The sequence below is a fragment of the Lissotriton helveticus genome, chromosome 2_2, assembly GCF_964261635.1.
Source record: "Lissotriton helveticus chromosome 2_2, aLisHel1.1, whole genome shotgun sequence".
In the NCBI taxonomy this organism is placed as follows: domain Eukaryota; kingdom Metazoa; phylum Chordata; class Amphibia; order Caudata; family Salamandridae; genus Lissotriton; species Lissotriton helveticus.
This window is the reverse complement of record NC_136060.1, coordinates 314,448,058-314,470,609: the sequence shown is the minus strand read 5'-3', so window position 1 is coordinate 314,470,609 and position 22,552 is coordinate 314,448,058.

Below are 22,552 nucleotides of genomic sequence, written 5' to 3'. Positions count from 1 at the left end.
TGGCTGAAGAGGGGTGAAAACCTGAAACCGGAACTAGGATACTTGTTTCCAGTCCAGGGAGGACCTGGTCTGGCAGTTCAGGCTGGACTGTGGTCATTGGGTGCAGGATCAAAACTGATTTGCATATGGCTGGGTTCAAACTGGAATGGCATGGGGAGCAAAAATAAAACGATGTATTTAGGCCCAGATCTCCGTACTGGGGTGAATGTATGACATTGTTCTGCATTCTGCCCATCAACTGTTCTTTTTGCACGTGAATCCACCTAATTCATAACCAAGTGCTACCTACACGTCTAGCTCACCAGTCGCCGAATGGGCTAGGTCCCCTAAAGGGAACATAAAACCACTCTTGCCCACAAAACCATCCAACAAAGAAGCAGTTGATGACATTACACAACAACCTGGAGGCACGGAACCAAACGATCAATCTCTTTTGAAGCTATCATTCTTCCTCAAAGACCCCAAGCAGTGCTCCGATCACGAAATTGAATATAGCCCCAACAATGTTCTGGCTTCTCCATCTGCATTGTGGCCACAAACTCTGCAAACACTCCAGTCAACTGTTTTGGCTTTAAACTACCATTTGGACAACCAAGACATGCAAGTGGACCATCTGAACACCTTAGCAGTATTTATTTTAAAGCTGGTATTGACGGAAGCTGGATAACTTGAACAAGCCAATCCTAAGAGCTCAATCAGCCTCGAACCTGGTCCAGTCCGTCTGCTGCTGTTCTCCAAATATAGAAAGTTTGCCAACTATCCTGAAGCTCCTTAACAACGTTTTTGATGAAGTAAAGGGCCTTTCTGGTGTTGTAGGCAAAAGAAAGCATCCCATACAGGTGCCCTTCAACTACACTTCATCTGTACTGGACATAAAAACAACATAGGCCCGGAGTTTCTTGATTAGCAGCAGACAACAAGTTCTATGACAACCGACAATGCGGTCCCTAATACCATTCCCAATAGATGAGTTTCACCACTCAAACTCCATGGCCCAGCAACTTCGCAAAATATCCCTTAAGAAAGGAATCCCATTGACCAGTCAGAACCTCAGTCAATTCCAGGCAGCGAATCAATCCTCCACTGCCGAGTCACAATAACACCGCCCACTCAGTAAGTGGGAACAGAAAGACTATGAACTCAATGAAACAAACCCATTTCTAACACTCCATCTGGCCCTTGCAAATTGTACCCATTGTTTACAACAAGAAATGGACAGCAGGGTGAAAGCAGCAGCAAGGAGAGTGTTTTGCAACCACATCCAGTCTTCATAAATGCTTCTGACCTACAAGGCAAGCAATGCAGCTCCTACAGTTGGAGTCCCAATGCCCTTTTTAATGAAGCTACCAACCCGCTCTGACAGTGTAGGATACATTTGTCTAGTCATCACAACTAGGCCAAAAGTATAAAAAAAATGTAGACCCTCAATGGAACCGCAAGCCCAAATGAGCTGCAGGCAGCCCAAACAACCTCCCAAGTAAAACAACAGCCCCCTATGGTCTCAGAGTAGTTTCACCCAGGCCGGTGATGATCAATTAAGAGTAACAATAATTTGAGAAACAATGAAGGCAATGGCTGGGTTTAACAGGTGCACTCGACCACACTGGTTTGATGGGGACCGGTAGATGAACAACAACCGGACCGCCATCAATCTCGAGGTAAAAAGACACTCAGCCCAGGTACTATAATAAGTCCACCTTTGGAAGACCTAGATTCAATTATGACATGTGATCCGCAACAGGACAGACTCTCCCACTCCACAAATGTCAAGTTGTTATTTATACTGGAGTATCACTCAAAAGGCAGACATGACGTTGTAAATAGGAGCAAAATCTAAACACTATTAAAAGCAATCCGTGTGTTTGGTGGTCTGGATTCACGAGACATTGAGTACACCAAATTCCTCCCGCCCCAAGGGTCACAAACCTCAAAGGTCACATTGCTAATGTTTAACTACCCTACCTAGGTACAAATTCTTCAATCCAGCTCAGAAATCTTTAACACATGAGGAATCAAAACCAGCCCATACTCAGGAACCGGGTTACCACAATTGACTTGTGAACTACATGCAAACAATCCATACTCAATACTAAAGAATGCTCAAGGACATGTGGTTTCCAAAGACATGCCTCAAGCTACTACTGCAACCCTACATACTTAGTCCAATTGGGGTTGTTTACGTGCAGCTCTGTCCAGCAGCCGCCCAGCGTGAACTGAGAATCCATCTACCTGTCAATCTATGCCACCCATACAAGCTCTACGCAAATGGGTCACTAATGACACACAACGGATAACCTTATCTACAACCACACCCCTACTGCAGCCTTTACCATTCTTGTGCTCTTGGAACATCAGCGGCATCCAACAGAAAATGCATTCCCCAGACTTACTTACCTTTCTTGCAGGTCACAATTTCTTAGCTCTACAGGAAACATAGCTGACTCAAAACAAGCCCATTACCGGACTCATTGAACATTGGAAGCTGGCGGTTAGAAATAATTAATTTGGACACCCAAAGGGGGGTATATCTATATATATTTCATGCAGTCTAGAAAATATTGTTGAACCATATTACTTATAGAGAGTTGGCTTCTCTGAATCAACATCAAAACGTGGAGACAGCACCTCCCTCTCTTGATTCTTAATGTATACATTAACCCAAGGGCAAGAAAAAAACAGACACAGCTTAGCCAGCTAATCTCAATTCTTTGTGACCTAGCTGGAGACTTCCCCCAAGTCGATTGCTTGAGCACGTGATACTTTAACACCAATCTCTTCCAAGGGATTCCGGAGGATCTGGACAGTTTTCCCTTTGGCCTTCCGCAGGGTTTCAAGGACCAGGCAAAACCAAGGGGCCAATTGTGTAGACTGTCAGGCTAATTCCAGGTTTTACAGCTCCAAAGTGTTGGATATACTGTATTGAACGGCAGGTTTCCACTAGACACTCCACTAAACTGGACCAAACTTGACCAGTATGAATGGTATCACATGCTCCTATCCAGACTACACCAACTGCAATGAAGAAGTGTTTCCATACATTAAAAACTACAACACCATGGCTCGTACAGAGAGTGACACAGCCCTCAGATTACCACCACTGCTCTTAATCCACCACACCATGAAACATCAAGAGCAACACATCACGGCGTTCCCTCAGAAAACCTAAAACATCTAAAATTGAATTTTGCCATTCGCACCCTCATTATGTAAGAGTGTGTACAGCTCATCAGACAGGCAAAATCCAACATCAGCTCTCTAATATTCGACTGGTTAAACCTGTGTACTCAACTTCCAACAGCCATCTCACCAACATATTCACCCAGAACACAGCTACACTTCTACACAGACCCTGACCTTAAAGAAAGTTTGTAATAAGGCCGTTAGAGTTGTCCGGAGGAACCCAGAGGCTACAGAGTCAATTACTGCCTACAAAACAGCACAAAAAAACTACAGATGGGCATGTCATGCATAGAAACAAAATCATCTCCAGCAGTTCTGGTGCACTCTATTATGTGCGAGTAAACATCCAAACTCAAGAATGCTTTGGGCTCTGGTCAATAGACAAATTAGCTGAACCTCTGGTCTGGGAAGCACAAACATAGCGGAGCAAGAATGGGCAACATTTTGGACCAGCCACTTTCACGCAATCACAGGAGAAGATCATCCAGTGGTGTGGCTCACTGGTTAGAGGCGGCAGACCCGGAAGCAGAGAACGGCCCGGGACCAGGGTTCAATTCCCGACGCGGCAACTCGTGGACCAGGGTCAGCGGACTCGACAATTATCGCCTCAGCGCCTACTCTAACCAGGGATCACACTTGGCAACTCTGGGCATTAAGCTTGCCTCATCTCTACAACGGCCCCCCACAGACGCCGGGGATGCCTGGTTTCACCTTGGAGATACCCAGAAGGGACCATCTCACAAGGAAAGCCAGGACGGGTTCCCCAGCGGTCTCCAGCGCCGGGATGCTTACGGGCAGCCGCGCGCTTTACAAATCCAATACATTTACATTTATACCACAGCAAGCCCAACAACAACACTCTGAGAGAATCAGCCCAAACCTCAAGAACATCAGCCCCTTCTCAACGCAGAAATCCATCTCTCATCAAATAGGCAGGCCAAAATAATATTTAAAAAAAGAACAGATGGAGCACAGGATCCCAATAGTCTGCTACTGGCTCTTATTAAATCCAACTTCTGAGCCGACCAGTTAACAAGCTTCTTCGACTTCTGTTTACAGAGTTCAACTATATCCGATTAATGGTGTGGGGCTAGAATCCACCCATTCTATAAGGGTGTCACTCGATCTGCCTCTAGCAACTACAGGTTGATAGCCTTACTTGACAATTGGGTCAAAGACTTTGCCAGCCTTCTTCTGAAGGACCTGAGACAGTGGGCAGATCCAAAAGGGCTCATTCCAAGAAATCAAGCAGGCTTCGTAGCAAAGTCAGGCACACTCACAAAAACTTTAGTTCTGATCGATAAGGCACATTTCTTATTCACGCTACTACACTGCTGCTTTGTGGATTTCAAGGCAGCCTTCGATCGTGTGGCTAGGCAGGTGTTTTGGGCCGAGTTAATAAAATAGGGAACCCCCTCAACTTCTGAAACATATAATCCAGTTGCCTACTAACACCTGGAGTCAAGTTAAGCAGGGGAAGGCTCACATCTGCCAGGGAAAATCCCCATGTCAGGGGAGTCAAGCAGTGATGTGTGTTTGCTCCCATGCTTTTCTATTTGTTTATAGCTGATCTCTCTCAGGCACTTGACACAGTAATTTGAAATCCACCATGGATCCGCTGAGTCCAGCTAAGTAACCTCCGATACGCTCATGACCTTGCAGTCTTTAGCGTCATAAGGGTAGGATAGCAATGGTTGTTAAATCAACTGTACAGATACACAACCACCAACAACTTTGAGGTTAATTTGAAAAAGACACAAGTGGTCACATTCAGCAGAAAAAGGTACCAAGGGGGCACCTAGACATAAAAAACCCATCAAATTTCAATAGAACAAACATAAAAGTATCTTGTGATTTAAATCAATGCAAGGGGCTCTTTTGCTATGCACCAGCTAGAAATAGCTGCAAAAGCCATGGCTCTCCAAGTCAGTTCATCCAAACTCAAAGAGAATGATTAGGCCCAAGTCTAGCCCTAATGCTGGAAGCTATGCCAGCTACGAGAGCCCCTACTCTATCTTACGGCTCCTAAATCCTTTTGGGTAAGCTCCGCAGTGCACTGAAGCAACATACCATTGAGATCTACCAATCTGTGCTGTGACAACCAAAAACCTTGTAAGCAGCTCAGATACTTGGCCTTCCAAATTATCAAGCAGTAGGTGCCGGTGTTTTTCTCAATTTATGACTCAAGCTGAGATGGGCCAGAGTCGGCTCTCTGGAGACCCTTTTATGGGATGATATTAGCTACAGTGGGCCAGGTGAATCACACTGTGTGTTCTTAAATGAGTGTGGGCAGCAACTGTGTGCGAATGAACTTTGGGACTTAAATCCAAGTCTTATGGCTTTCAAATCCAGTATAAAAAAGCATATCCAGAGCAATCTTAGCAAAACACAAGCACTCTTGGAAAGTAATTACCTCATACCAGCCAGTTGCCCCATCTTATACCTTGCTTGCACATACATGTGCACTTAAAACTAAGATTCTTAGCACTGGGACTGGGTGAGTTGCCGTTTTTGAAAATTTAGCCCACTGGTGTTGCCCAACAGAATAACCAAAGGTAGGGGCTGTGGCATGTTCTGTGAATCCATGGAGCACATACTGTGCATCTGCCCAGTGATGATGAAATCACGTAAATCAAGTCTTATGGCTGAGTGGAACAAATGGTGAGTCTGAACCTGTCGGCAGAGCATTATAGTAGCATTAAACCCAGAAAACACGGCTCTAAACATCCGTTTGATAAAATGTAATCATAACGTACATAAACGGTTCAGTGCTTTAGGTTGCCATGCAGGTAGTCCAGCCTGACAAACAACTATCTGTTACAATAAGGCCGTGGCTTCCTTTCAGAATGGTTATATATCAGCCTACGTCTGCTAGCGTTTTGAAGGCTTTTAGATAACGGATTGCTAGTGTACTATGTTCGGGAGGGTTACTTTGGTGAAGATGATGATACAGTCAAAATCACTTTTCTTTTTAACACAATTCCCCTATAATTTGAGAAGACACTGATTGACAAAGTGCAGCAGGCTATAAATGCTTTCACCTGGGCCTATAAAGGGATCAGAATTTCATGGACAAAAATTGAGGAGGAGAAGGGAGAAAGGGGATCTATCCATGCCAGATATCCAATACTATGCCTGGCTTTCCAGTTAGCAAACACGAGATGGCTCAGAACTAGGGACTTTATTTACAGTTATGGTAAAGGGAATTAATGTGGGTACAGACAGTACTTATTTGAATTTGGGGATTCTAAATTCTTTAGAAAATGTTAAATTGAAAGTACTGCAAGCAATGGGCAGAATGTGGTTCAACATCAACATTAGACGATTAACAAAATTAGACTACAATTTAATTTGGCCCCCATGTGGGATTCACCAGGCACCTCGGAGTACAGGCAAGTTAGATCTACCAGTAAGGAATGTGGAAATACGTCACTGGGATGAATTAATTAAGGATGGTAACAGTTTACCATGGAAAGGCTTAAGCAAGAGGTTGGGTGGAATCTTTCAAAATTCTAGATTCATCCCATAAGATTAGTACTTACTACTTAGAGTTATGCTCAATGATTGTGTGTCAGAATATCACTGGCAAAAATAGTGGATGTCATAAATAGTGTGTTATAAATATTGGTTAGAAAAAATCTCATCCAATTAGATGTAAATATTCTATTATTATTGTATGGGTCATATTTTTCTAAATGATATATAGGGCACAATTTTGGTACCACAAGTTATCCATTTTTTTGTGGCAGAGGCCAGCCTAGCCACTAAGTGTAATGCCAATTTGATAGGGATTAGGTCTAGTTCAGGAATTTTTACAAGTTGTAAGATTCTGTTGACCAGTCCTAATAGCATCAGAACTTGATTTTCTAGCTTAAAGATATTTTCTAGAATAAAAAGTGTAATACCTTGTAGGAGCGCAAACTGATGCTTTTCCTATTTATCCAAAGAGTTGGTGTATGCATGCATGGTCTTACACTTGTCAAAGAAGAAGCTTATTGATTTGACACATTCCACAATGATGACATGGAAGCTCAGCGCAGAACATGCATAGAGTCAGTCTTGAACTAAGATGATGCAGTTTATGGGAGACATCAGGTGAAATTCTGTTGCAAAGGGGGTTAGTTTGAGGCAAGGGGGGCCATTAGGATGGCGGGCGGACTTAGTCCGCCTGCCATCCTATCGGTTATTGGGACCGCCCGCCATAAGAGCGGGGGTCCTGTGGGGGGTATTAGGATGCCCCCGCCACTGTGGCGGGTGCATCCTGCATTTTTAGCATTGTGGCGAGCGGTGCTCTCAGCACCGCCCGCCTCAATGCTAAAAATGCACGTATGCATTTGCATAAAAAAAGCGGCAGGCACCGCGTGGTGCCTGCTGCTTTGTTTGTGCAAATGCAGGGGGATACCAGAGGTACCCCCGTCTGGACCCCCCACCTCTCCTTCACTCTGGGGGCCCACAGGGGACCCCCAAAGTGAAGACCGCATGCCTTTTAGTGGCGGCATCGCCGCCACAGAAAGGCATCTAAAAAAGCCCAAGCTAATATGGCTGACGGTGTCTATTAGACACCGCCACCATATTAGAAAAGCGGCGGATGGTCTTTCCGTCCGCCGCGGTCCCCCCGCCATACTAATATGGCGGGGGGTCCTTTAGGTGAGAATGAGTGGTATGTTGCCTGCAGGTGATTGGTTGATGACATGCAATGCAGTGGGGAATTGGGGTAACTGTTTCTAGCTTAAAACCAGTAGTTCAATGCATGTAAAAATTCCGGCCCCTGATATACCTCCATAAAAAAATTGTTGTCCAGAGATTTCATTTTTAATTTGTGTTTTGGATCATTTGAGAAGTAATTTAGCTTGGGTAGACATTGCTCATTAGGGCCAAGTTGTCTGAACAACATTTTTAAAAATGTCGGAAATGTTGCAGTGATGATGTATATTTCAGGAACCATGAGATCTATATACTTAATTTTGCTGTCATAACATAGGTTTTGGGGATCAAGTAGTCTTTCCAAAATGGGGGCTATGATAGAGGAAGAAGAGACATATATAGAAATGAAATTAATGATAATGTTTTTCAATCATTTTATGTATACTTCAAACAAAGTTTATCATCTGAATATGAAAACATAATTTTTATCATTCCTGTCTTAAACACATTTTCATAGTTCACTTTGTTTCGCCAATTGCTCATGGTACATTTGCAGAATGTTGAACATTTGAGAAGAGCATATCGACAGGGACATCATTTTGTACTACAGGTTTTGCAAGTACTTGTGAGTGTGAGTTCTGTAGCTAGAGGCTTTAGTAATTTCATAGTTTTTGGCACCCCAAAATTCACACGGATCTTTCTCTACGTATGCATGATCCAAAATAGTAACACATCTTCGGATCAAGTAGTACGTTCCCTTTAATGTGTCCATGCATAGAATATTATGTCAGTGGAAGGCCACTGACCCCTCGAACTCATTGTACTTATGATCATCATTTTCCACACATGCACACGTTTTTTTCTACGTCTTTAACGTTACATTCTTCTTCTGTCTCTGCAAATCCTTTTAGAAACTTCAAATGTTCAGCAGTTAAAGCTACGATTTTGCTCATAGTGTCATCACCTGTAAGAATATTTGCCTTGATAAGATTACTGGGCATTTCTGGGTCATTTTTCTTGTACAGAATATGACTTGGGATTAAGTGTCTTTTCTCACCTGTTCCATAACGTATTCATAACTTTGACAATACTTGACTTATGAACACTGCAGCAAATCTAAGTAGCACAATAATAGCGTCTGTGTCATTTGACAATACAACAACATGATTGGGACCATTTCGTATATAGCCCACTCAACATGTGGCACAACAATAAAGTGAGCTTCATCTAATGTAAGCTCTTGAACAATATGGCTCATACCTTTTAAATATATCTCTGCAGACACCAACTCCTCATTGACAATCATTCCACTTTCAATAATTGAAAATTCAGTGTTCACTGAAGCATTAGCAATGTTTTGGTGGGTTAACATCTCCAAGTTCATCTTGTTCGATGTTGATGACCAGAATTTATCAAGTTGCGGAGTTATGGGTATCAAATGTATGATACAGGCAAGCTCAATTGTTCCACTTGTATACATTGGTCTGATTATCTCACACTATTTGACATATTGTTCAAGATAAGTGTCAAAGACAATTTGCAGTTCTTGCAAGGTGCACACTGACTTTTATATTAGTTGAACTGTCCGAACGATCTCTCCAAAGATTTGCATTGGATTAGATTTTGACCATTCACAATTGTGGTATTTAGTCCACTTCAACAGCAGTTTTCAATAAGGACACCATTTCAGGTGAAACATTTTTTTTCGAGCACTTGTATGAGTTTGTGTTTAACTAGTTTGGTTGCAGCATCTCCATCAAAAAATATCTTTGCTGGAAGAAGATAATACAACAGTATGTCCTTGATAAATTCACCCCTTTCTTTTGCTACATGCAACTCTCTCTGTTCTTGCGAAAGGTGCTTTTTGTAACCTGCTTTGTAGTGTCTGACTGGACGAAACTCTTAGTATGCAATTAAAGTGTGGAAGTTTTGCTTTAATGATGATGTCAAACAGCTTTTTCTCTTTGAATACAAATCTCTTGTGCTTCAGTTCTGCGTATAGTTTCGAGCCATGTTCCAGGACATCTAGTAGACATGTGTTTATATCCCTATCCACATACTGTTGGTCACAAAGTTTTGTAGTCACACAAGCTCAGTAATTTCAAAGGGGTTTCCTTGCTTTTGCATGAAATGAAAAAGGCTGCCAACATGTTTATTAAAATGTTTTCCTCTCTTTCCCACATATTCATGGTGAGCAATAGTTTCATGATAGTCCATTAATTGTGAATTTGTCATGTAGTGTAGTTCCTATATCCCTAATAGGCTCTGTGCATTGGAATAATATACATTATATATTTGACATAGGACTGAGGTCAGTATGTCTCTATCGAGTACATTAAACTTAATTGTGTGTGCCAGCTAACTTAGAGATCACTAAAAACATTCTCGAATAAACAAGAAGGAATTAGTCTCTGACAACCGCATACACATGTCAACTTTGTTCTCCTTAGAGTCGGAACAATATCTTTAGAGTCATGGAAACAATAGATAACTACTTCACCTAGTCAATAGTGCATGCTTCGTTTCTACATAGTTGAACAGAAATAGAGAGACAGGCGTTTCAATAAAAATGGTTTATTGAACAGTCTTCTTTCTCTTTTTTTTTTTAAATCTTTTTTTTATTGACAAACTGATGAGAAAAACATGCCAAGTTATATTATCCAAACAGAGCTTGTTACATTTTCGTATTCAGTTTTCAGTTTCCACTTGGAGGACATTAAACAATATTAATTTGTGTTAAACAAACAGCTAGGTCAGAGTAACTAGGCCAGAACAGCAATGGGTAGATAATAAATAAACGAAGCAGTCAGACTTTAACCAAATAAACAATGTTACAATAATTGTACATACTTCAAATAAAGTTTCCCCATATTTTCTTAAATTTTTTTAACGAACGAGCTCCTCTTAGTTTTGCCAGGCCTGACTCCATAGAGTGAATTTCTATTACTAGAGACCACCATTCCGAGATATTAGGAGGTTTAGGGCAAGTCCAGGCTCTGGCCAGTGTTAATTTAGCACAAGATAAAAGGATCGTGACCAGAGCTGGAAAAAGTGGGGGGGAGGAATGCACATCAAGCAGAACTGTAACCGCAGTAATGAAAGGTAAATAAATCTTCTTGATTTCCAGAACTTTATGTACTTCCCCCCAAAAATCCCCCAGGGTAGGGCAAGAGAACAGCATGTGTTCCAGGTCTGCTGCATACGCTGAGCATTTAGGGCATTTGGTACGGTCGCCATAACTACTGTTGAGAGACCACTTCGAAATCTTTTCTGGTGTATAATATAGCATGCATGTTGTTCTAAACTGTTGCAGCCTTAAACTGGATGATCTTACTGAGTTGTTAATATTAGATAAAGATTGAGTTATCTGTTTAGGAGTAATATTTAAGCCCGTTTTAATGCTCCATTTCCTTGCTAGTTTTAAGCAGTCATCAGATGTAAAGGCACAAAGATTTCTATAAGCATCGCTTATAATCGATTTGTTTTTAATTGCATGTAAACAGTTCCAAATATCACAGTCTAAGATGTTGTAAATTTGTTTTTTTGTACCAGAAAGTCGTGAATTTGAAAATATTTAAACCTAAATGTTTCCGGCAAACCATACAAAATTTTAAGTGTGTGGAAATCTAGGAACCCATGTGCGCCGTATAAGTCCCCCAAAACGTTAACTCCCTGCATATACCATCTTTGGGCCTCTCCATCATTAAAGATTCCAGGAAGACCCGGGTTACCCCATAACTGTAGTTTTGGATGATAGATGGTGGTCTTACAGAATGCTAGTACATTTGTCCAAATACTCACTATGTCCCTTGCAGTCTTAAATGTTACCCTTTTAAAGTAATTAGGGTCGATTACTCGAAATAAGAGCAAATTTGAGTCAGCTTTTAGCATAAATAAATGAAAAAAAAGTATCTTCTCTGTTAAGCAGAGAGCGAAGACGCCTAATAAACGAGGACCAAAAATATAACTTAAAATCAGGGAAATTGAGACCACCCTTAACAGTTCCATTCTTGAGAAATTTCAACGATCTTCTGGCTTTTTTGTAGCCCCAGATAAAGCTACTGAATATTCCAACCAGTTGTTTAAAAAAAGAATTGTTTAGTGCCAAAGGAATGGAACGGAATAGATACACAAATTCTGGTAGTACCTTCATTTTAATTCGATTAATTTTGCAGATTAAGTTCAGGGGCAGTCTGTGCCATTTCTTCAAAATTAAGGTAGTAGATTTAATCAGTTCACTATAATTAATGTTGTTCATTTCCCGTATTTTAGATGTTATTTTAATGCCTAAATATGTGGCGACTTTACAGATCTCAGGGGTCACTACCGCAGGTGCATAATTAGCTATAATTTGTGTCTTGTTTATGTTTAACCTATAGCCAGATACTGTCCCAAATTTACAGGCCTCGATGGAAATCCCTTTCAATGCCTCTGTGACATCAGATAAATAAATGGAAATATCATCGGCATATGCCGTAATTTTCAATACCTGTGTGTTAGACTTAAAGGGTATAATTCGTGATTGTGCCTGAAGTGCATGTAAAAAAGGCTCAAGTGAATGGGCAAATAGTAAAGGTGACAAGGGTCAGCCTTGACGGGTGCCCCGAGAAATCAGAAAGTCTGACGAAGTCAGCCCCCAGTAACTGATACAGGCAGAGGGGTTGTCATACAGTGCCTGTATCCCCTTTAAAAAGTGCCCGCCGAACCCCATTTTTAACATAGCATGCCAGAGATAGTCCCACCCCATTCGATCAAAATCCTTTTCGGCATCCAGCAAAATCATAGCGAGTGGGGCGGACTCTGTCTCTGCCACGTCAAAAGCCGTTATGGCCATATTAACATGAGTGGTGGTATCTCTCCTGGCCACAAACCCATGTTGCTGCGGGTTCACAATTTTGGGCATCAGAGGAGCCAGCCTTGTTGCTAAAATTTTCGCAAAAATGTTGGCATCAGAATTAATCAGTGAGATGGGTCTATAAGACCCCCTCTCCTCCCTCGGTTTTCCTTTTTTAAGGAAAAATATTATTTTGGCCTTATTCCATGAGCGGGGAGCTATTCCAGTTAGCCCAATAGTTTGTATAACTTGTAGTAGAAGAGGTGTGAGTTCCTCTAAACAGATTTTGTAGATCTCGATAGGGATGGTATCCTCCCCGGCAGCCTTCCCTGTAGGCAAAGATGTAATAGCTTGACATAGTTCGAGCTTGGTTATGTCTTCAGACAGTAAATCGATTTCTGTTAAGTTACTGAAGTTGATTAAGTTCTCTTCTAAGTAGTTTTGAATTGAGACAGTACTAGATGTAGATTCCGGGGTGTATAAGGACCTATAGAAATCAGCAAACTGTTCTAGTATATCGCATGGTTGGTCATAAAGTTTGTTGTCAGAGCCTCGGATGTTCGTGATAATAGTGTTGGCTCTATCCTCAGTGACTTTATATGCCAGGATTTTTCCGATTTTGTCCCCTCCCTCGTATTGCGCAATCTTATATTTATGTATATTGACACTATTTTTTGGGATAAATTTAGCCTTGGTTTTAAACTTTAATTGGCTTAGCTTAGTACATATTTCCATTACCGTTGGCAGATCTGCTCGAAGTGCTGACGCTAGCAGTGCTTCCTGAGCATCAATGTTAGATATCAAGGCTTCATCAAGTTTACGTCGCTCAGCGTTTTGTCTGAGCACATAAGCCTGAGTAAAACCCCGGATGCTGTCTTTACAGGCGTCCCAGACCATGTTGCATGAGCTCCTCTTAGTTTTGCCAGGCCTGACTCCATAGAGTGAATTTCTATTACTAGAGACCACCATTCCGAGATATTAGGAGGTTTAGGGCAGGTCTAGGCTCTGGCCAGTGTTAATTTAGCACAAGATAAAAGGATCGTGACCAGAGCTGGAAAAAGTGGGGGGGAGGAATGCACATCAAGCAGAACTGTAACCGCAGTAATGAAAGGTAAATAAATCTTCTTGATTTCCAGAACTTTATGTACTTCCCCCCAAAAATCCCTCAGGGTAGGGCAAGAGAACAACATGTGTTCCAGGTCTGCTGCATACGCTGAGCATTTAGGGCATTTGGTACGGTCGCCATAACTACTGTTGAGAGACCACTTCGAAATCTTTTCTGGTGTATAATATAGCATGCATGTTGTTCTAAACTGTTGCAGCCTTAAACTGGATGATCTTACTGAGTTGTTAATATTAGATAAAGATTGAGTTATCTGTTTAGGAGTAATATTTAAGCCAGTTTTAATGCTCCATTTCCTTGCCAGTTTTAAGCAGTCATCAGATGTAAAGGCACAAAGATTTCTATAAGCATCGCTTATAATCGATTTGTTTTTAATTGCATGTAAACAGTTCCAAATATCACAGTCTAAGATGTTGTAAATTTGTTTTTTTCGTACCAGAAAGTCGTGAATTTGAAAATATTTAAACCTAAATGTTTCCGGCAAACCATACAAAATTTTAAGTGTGTGGAAATCTAGGAACCCATGTGCGCCGTATAAGTCCCCCAAAACGTTAACTCCCTGCATAGACCATCTTTGGGCCTCTCCATCATTAAAGATTCCAGGAAGACCCGGGTTACCCCATAACTGTAGTTTCGGATGATAGATGGTGGTCTTACAGAATGCTAGTATATTTGTCCAAATACTCACTATGTCCCTTGCAGTCTTAAATGTTACCCTTTTAAAGTAATTAGGGTCGATTACTCGAAATAAGAGCAAATTTGAGTCAGCTTTTAGCATAAATAAATGAAAAAAAAAGTATCTTCTCTGTTAAGCAGAGAGCGAAGACGCCTAATAAACGAGGACCAAAAATATAACTTAAAATCAGGGAAATTGAGACCACCCTTAACAGTTCCATTCTTGAGAAATTTCAACAATCTTCTGGCTTTTTTGTAGCCCCAGATAAAGCTACTGAATATTCCAACCAGTTGTTTAAAAAATGAATTGCTTAGTGCCAAAGGAATGGAACGGAATAGATACACAAATTCTGGTAGTACCTTCATTTTAATTCGATTGATTTTGCAGATTAAGTTCAGGGGCAGTCTGTGCCATTTCTTCAAAATTAAGGTAGTAGATTTAATCAGTTCACTATAATTAATGATGTTCATTTCCCGTATTTTAGATGTTATTTTAACGCCTAAATATGTGGCGACTTTACAGATCTCAGGGGTCGCTACCGCAGGTGCATAATTAGCTATAATTTGTGTCTTGTTTATGTTTAACCTATAGCCAGATACTGTCCCAAATTTACAGGCCTCGATGGAAATCCCTTTCAATGCCTCTGTGACATCAGATAAATAAATGGAAATATCATCGGCATATGCCGTAATTTTCAATACCTGTGTGTTAGACTTAAAGGGTATAATTCGTGATTGTGCCTGCAGTGCATGTAAAAAAGGCTCAAGTGAGAGGGAAAATAGTAAAGGTGACAAGGGTCAGCCTTGACGGGTGCCCCGAGAAATCAGAAAGTCTGGCGAAGTCAGCCCCCCGTAACTGATACAGGCAGAGGGGTTGTCATACAGTGCCTGTATCCCCTTTAAAAAGTGCCCGCCGAACCCCATTTTTAACATAGCATGCCAGAGATAGTCCCACCCCATTCGATCAAAAGCCTTTTCGGCATCCAGCAAAATCATAGCGAGTGGGGTGGACTCTGTCTCTGCCTCGTCAAAAGCCGTTATGGCCATATTAACATGAGTGGTGGTATCTCTCCCGGTCACAAACCCATGTTGCTGCGGGTTCACAATTTTGGGCATCAGAGGAGCCAGCCTTGTTGCTAAAATTTTTGCAAAAATGTTGGCATCAGAATTAATCAGTGAGATGGGTCTATATGACCCCCTCTCCTCCCTCGGTTTTCCTTTTTTAAGGAAAAATATTATTTTGGCCTTATTCCATGAGCGGGGAGCTATTCCAGTTAGCCCAATAGTTTGTATAACTTGTAGTAGAAGGGGTGTGAGTTCCTCTAAACAGATTTTGTAGATCTCGATAGGGATGGTATCCTCCCCGGCAGCCTTCCCTGTAGGCAAAGATGTAATAGCTTGACATAGTTTGAGCTTGGTTATGTCTTCAGACAGTAAATCGATTTCTGTTAAGTTACTGAATTTGATTAAGTTCTCTTCTAAGTAGTTTTGAATTGAGACAGTACTAGATGTAGATTCCGGGGTGTATAAGGACCTATAGAAATCAGCAAACTGTTCTAGTATATCGCATGGTTGGTCATAAAGTTTGTTGTCAGAGCCTCGGATGTTCGTGATAATAGTGTTGGCTCTATCCTCAGTGACTTTATATGCCAGGATTATTCCGATTTTGTCCCCTCCCTCGTATTGCGCAATCTTATATTTATGTATATTGACACTATTTTTTGGGATAAATTTAGCCTTGGTTTTAAACTTTAATTGGCTTAGCTTAGTACATATTTCCATTACCGTTGGCAGATCTGCTCGAAGTGCTGACGCTAGCAGTGCTTCCTGAGCATCAATGTTAGATATCAAGGCTTCATCAAGTTTACGTCGCTCAGCGTTTTGTCTGAGCACATAAGGCTGAGTAAAACCCTGTATGCTGTCTTTACAGGCGTCCCAGACCATGTTGCATGAGTTCCTCTTAGTTTTGCCAGGCCTGACTCCATAGAGTGAATTTCTATTACTAGAGACCACCATTCCGAGATATTAGGAGGTTTAGGGCAAGTCCAGGCTCTGGCCAGTGTTAATTTAGCACAAGATAAAAGGATCGTGACCAGAGCTGGAAAAAGTGGGGGGGAGGAATGCACATCAAGCAGAACTGTAACCGCAGTAATGAAAGGTAAATAAATCTTCTTGATTTCCAGAACTTTATGTACTTCCCCCCAAAAATCCCTCAGGGTAGGGCAAGAGAACAACATGTGTTCCAGGTCTGCTGCATACGCTGAGCATTTAGGGCATTTGGTACGGTCGCCATAACTACTGTTGAGAGACCACTTCGAAATCTTTTCTGGTGTATAATATAGCATGCATGTTGTTCTAAACTGTTGCAGCCTTAAACTGGATGATCTTACTGAGTTGTTAATATTAGATAAAGATTGAGTTATCTGTTTAGGAGTAATATTTAAGCCAGTTTTAATGCTCCATTTCCTTGCTAGTTTTAAGCAGTCATCAGATGTAAAGGCACAAAGATTTCTATAAGCATCGCTTATAATCGATTTGTTTTTAATTGCATGTAAACAGTTCCAAATATCACAGTCTAAGATGTTGTAAATTTGTTTTTTTCGTACCAGAAAGTCGTGAATTTGAAAATATTTAAACCTAAATGTTTCCGGCAAACCATACAAAATTTTAAGTGTGTGGAAATCTAGGAACCCATGTGCGCAGTATAAGTCCCCCAAAACGTTAACTCCCTGCATAGACCATTTTTGGGCCTCTCCATCATTAAAGATTCCAGGAAGACCCGGGTTACCCCATAACTGTAGTTTCGGATGATAGATGGTGGTCTTACAGAATGCTAGTATATTTGTCCAAGTACTCACTATGTCCCTTGCAGTCTTAAATGTTACCCTTTTAAAGTAATTAGGGTCGATTACTCGAAATAAGAGCAAATTTGAGTCAGCTTTTAGCATAAATAAATGAAAAAAAAGTATCTTCTCTGTTAAGCAGAGAGCGAAGACGCCTAATAAACGAGGACCAAAAATATAACTTAAAATCAGGGAAATTGAGACCACCCTTAACAGTTCCATTCTTGAGAAATTTCAACGATCTTCTGGCTTTTTTGTAGCCCCAGATAAAGCTACTGAATATTCCAACCAGTTGTTTAAACAAAGAATTGTTTAGTGCCAAAGGAATGGAACGGAATAGATACACAAATTCAGGTAGTACCTTCATTTTAATTCGATTGATTTTGCAGATTAAGTTCAGGGGCAGTCTGTGCCATTTCTTCAAAATTAAGGTAGTAGATTTAATCAGTTCACTATAATTAATATTGTTCATTTCCCGTATTTTAGATGTTATTTTAACGCCTAAATATGTGGCGACTTTACAGATCTCAGGGGTCGCTACCGCAGGTGCATAATTAGCTATAATTTGTGTCTTGTTTATGTTTAACCTATAGCCAGATACTGTCCCAAATTTACAGGCCTCGATGGAAATCCCTTTCAATGCCTCTGTGACATCAGATAAATAAATGGAAATATCATCGGCATATGCCGTAATTTTCAATACCTGTGTGTTAGACTTAAAGGGTATAATTCGTGATTGTGCCTGAAGTGCATGTAAAAAAGGCTCAAGTGAGAGGGCAAATAGTAAAGGTGACAAGGGTCAGCCTTGACGGGTGCCCCGAGAAATCAGAAAGTCTGACGAAGTCAGCCCCCCGTAACTGATACAGGCAGAGGGGTTGTCATACAGTGCCTGTATCCCCTTTAAAAAGTGCCCGCCGAACCCCATTTTTAACATAGCATGCCAGAGATAGTCCCACCCCATTCGATCAAAAGCCTTTTCGGCATCCAGCAAAATCATAGCGAGTGGGGTGGACTCTGTCTCTGCCACGTCAAAAGCCGTTATGGGCATATTAACATGAGTGGTGGTATCTCTCCCGGTCACAAACCCATGTTGCTGCGGGTTCACAATTTTGGGCATCAGAGGAGCCAGCCTTGTTGCTAAAATTTTCGCAAAAATTTTTGCATCAGAATTAATCAGTGAGATGGGTCTATAAGACCCCCTCTCCTCCCTCGGTTTTCCTTTTTTAAGGAAAAATATTATTTTGGCCTTATTCCATGAGCGGGGAGCTATTCCAGTTAGCCCAATAGTTTGTATAACTTGTAGTAGAAGGGGTGTGAGTTCCTCTAAACAGATTTTGTAGATCTCGATAGGGATGGTATCCTCCCCGGCAGCCTTACCTGTAGGCAAAGATGTAATAGCTTGACATAGTTCGAGCTTGGTTATGTCTTCAGACAGTAAATCGATTTCTGTTAAGTTACTGAAGTTGATTAAGTTCTTTTCTAAGTAGTTTTGAATTGAGACAGTACTAGATGTAGATTCCGGGGTGTATAAGGACCTATAGAAATCAGCAAACTGTTCTAGTATATCGCATGGTTGGTCATAAAGTTTGTTGTCAGAGCCTCGGATGTTCGTGATAATAGTGTTGGCTCTATCCTCAGTGACTTTATATGCCAGGATTTTTCCGATTTTGTCCCCTCCCTCGTATTGCGCAATCTTATATTTATGTATATTGACACTATTTTTTGGGATAAATTTAGCCTTGGTTTTAAACTTTAATTGGCTTAGCTTAGTACATATTTCCATTACCGTTGGCAGATCTGCTCGAAGTGCTGACGCTAGCAGTGCTTCCTGAGCATCAATGTTAGATATCAAGGCTTCATCAAGTTTACGTCGCTCAGCGTTTTGTCTGAGCACATAAGCCTGAGTAAAACCCCGTATGCTGTCTTTACAGGCGTCCCAGACCATGTTGCATGAGCTCCTCTTAGTTTTGCCAGGCCTGACTCCATAGAGTGAATTTCTATTACTAGAGACCACCATTCCGAGATATTAGGAGGTTTAGGGCAAGTCCAGGCTCTGGCCAGTGTTAATTTAGCACAAGATAAAAGGATCGTGACCAGAGCTGGAAAAAGTGGGGGGGAGAAATGCACATCAAGCAGAACTGTAACCGCAGTAATGAAAGGTAAATAAATCTTCTTGATTTCCAGAACTTTATGTACTTCCCCCCAAAAATCCCTCAGGGTAGGGCAAGAGAACAACATGTGTTCCAGGTCTGCTGCATACGCTGAGCATTTAGGGCATTTGGTACGGTCGCCATAACTACTGTTGAGAGACCACTTCGAAATCTTTTCTGGTGTATAATATAGCATGCATGTTGTTCTAAACTGTTGCAGCCTTAAACTGGATGATCTTACTGAGTTGTTAATATTAGATAAAGATTGAGTTATCTGTTTAGGAGTAATATTTAAGCCAGTTTTAATGCTCCATTTCCTTGCCAGTTTTAAGCAGTCATCAGATGTAAAGGCACAAAGATTTCTATAAGCATCGCTTATAATCGATTTGTTTTTAATTGCATGTAAACAGTTCCAAATATCACAGTCTAAGATGTTGTAAATTTGTTTTTTTCGTACCAGAAAGTCGTGAATTTGAAAATATTTAAACCTAAATGTTTCCGGCAAACCATACAAAATTTTAAGTGTGTGGAAATCTAGGAACCCATGTGCGCCGTATAAGTTCCCCAAAACGTTAACTCCCTGCATAGACCATCTTTGGGCCTCTCAATCATTAAAGATTCCAGGAAGACCCGGGTTACCCCATAACTGTAGTTTCGGATGATAGATGGTGGTCTTACAGAATGCTAGTATATTTGACCAAATACTCACTATGTCCCTTGCAGTCTTAAATGTTACCCTTTTAAAGTAATTAGGGTCGATTACTCGAAATAAGAGCAAATTTGAGTCAGCTTTTAGCATAAATAAATGAAAAAAAAAGTATCTTCTCTGTTAAGCAGAGAGCGAAGACGCCTAATAAACGAGGACCAAAAATATAACTTAAAATCAGGGAAATTGAGACCACCCTTAACAGTTCCATTCTTGAGAAATTTCAACGATCTTCTGGCTTTTTTGTAGCCCCAGATAAAGCTACTGAATATTCCAACCAGTTGTTTAAAAAAAGAATTGTTTAGTGCCAAAGGAATGGAACAGAATAGATACACAAATTCTGGTAGTACCTTCATTTTAATTCGATTGATTTTGCAGATTAAGTTCAGGGGCAGTCTGTTCCATTTCTTCAAAATTAAGGTAGTAGATTTAATCAGTTCACTATAATTAATGTTGTTCATTTCCCGTATTTTAGATGTTATTTTAACGCCTAAATATGTGGCGACTTTACAGATCTCAGGGGTCCCTACCGCAGGTGCATAATAGCTATAATTTGTGTCTTGTTTATGTTTAACCTATAGCCAGATACTGTCCCAAATTTACAGGCCTCGATGGAAATCCCTTTCAATGCCTCTGTGATATCAGATAAATAAATGGAAATATCATCGGCATATGCCGTAATTTTCAATACCTGTGTGTTAGACTTAAAGGGTATAATTCGTGATTGTGCCTGAAGTGCATGTAAAAAAGGCTCAAGTGAGAGGGCAAATAGTAAAGGTGACAAGGGTCAGCCTTGACGGGTGCCCCGAGAAATCAGAAAGTCTGACGAAGTCAGCCCCCCGTAACTGATACAGGCAGAGGGGTTGTCATACAGTGCCTGTATCCCCTTTAAAAAGTGCCCGCCGAACCCCATTTTTAACATAGCATGCCAGAGATAGTCCCACCCCATTCGATCAAAAGCCTTTTCGGCATCCAGCAAAATCATAGCGAGTGGGGTGGACTCTGTCTCTGCCACATCAAAAGCCGTTATGGCCATATTAACATGAGTGGTGGTATCTCTCCCGGTCACAAACCCATGTTGCTGCAGGTTCACAATTGTGGGCATCAGAGGAGCCAGCCTTGTTGCTAAAATTTTCGCAAAAATTTTGGCCTCAGAATTAATCAGTGAGATGGGTCTATAAGACCCCCTCTCATCCCTCGGTTTTTCTTTTTTAAGGAAAAATATTATTTTGGCCTTATTCCATGAGCGGGGAGCTATTCCAGTTAGCCCAATAGTTTGTATAACTTGTAGTAGAAGGGGTGTGAGTTCCTCTAAACAGATTTTGTAGATCTCGATAGGGATGGTATCCTCCCCGGCAGCCTTCCCTGTAGGCAAAGATGTAATAGCTTGACATAGTTCGAGCTTGGTTATGTCTTCAGACAGTAAATCGATTTCTGTTAAGTTACTGAAGTTGATTAAGTTCTCTTCTAAGTAGTTTTGAATTGAGACAGTACTAGATGTAGATTCCGGGGTGTATAAGGACCTATAGAAATCAGCAAACTGTTCTAGTATATCGCATGGTTGGTCATAAAGTTTGTTGTCAGAGCCTCGGATGTTCGTGATAATAGTGTTGGCTCTATCCTCAGTGACTTTATATGCCAGGATTTTTCCGATTTTGTCCCCTCCCTCGTATTGCGCAATCTTATATTTATGTATATTGACACTATTTTTTGGGATAAATTTAGCCTTGGTTTTAAACTTTAATTGGCTTAGCTTAGTACATATTTCCATTACCGTTGGCAGATCTGCTCGAAGTGCTGACGCTAGCAGTGCTTCCTGAGCATCAATGTTAGATATCAAGGCTTCATCAAGTTTACGTCGCTCAGCGTTTTGTCTGAGCACATAAGCCTGAGTAAAACCCCGTATGCTGTCTTTACAGGCGTCCCAGACCATGTTGCATGTCGTAGAATTTTGATTATGTTTTATGAAGTCAGTGAGATGGATTTTTAACTGAGCAATATAAGCTGAGTCTGATACTAAATACCTGGGAAAAGAAAATGGTCTGGGACCGGTACGAATGTGTGAGGTAGAGAATATCATCATTATAGGGTTATGGTCCGAGGATATTCTAGGGCATACCACCATTGAGTTTAAGATCAGTAAATTATCATTAACTAGAGCCAGGTCCAACCGGGAACATAACTTATGGGGTTCTGAGTAGTATGTATACCCGGGGATGTTTGGATATAGACACCACCAAACATCTTTAATGTTATGGATGCGACACAGGTCTAAGATAGAAATTCTGGTTTTACGCATCCTTTGGAAACTTCCGGGCCTGGTAGTGTCTTGTTGGTAATCTAAAATACAATTGAAGTCTCCCATTATAATTAACTCCCCCTCCCAATCCAAGAGTT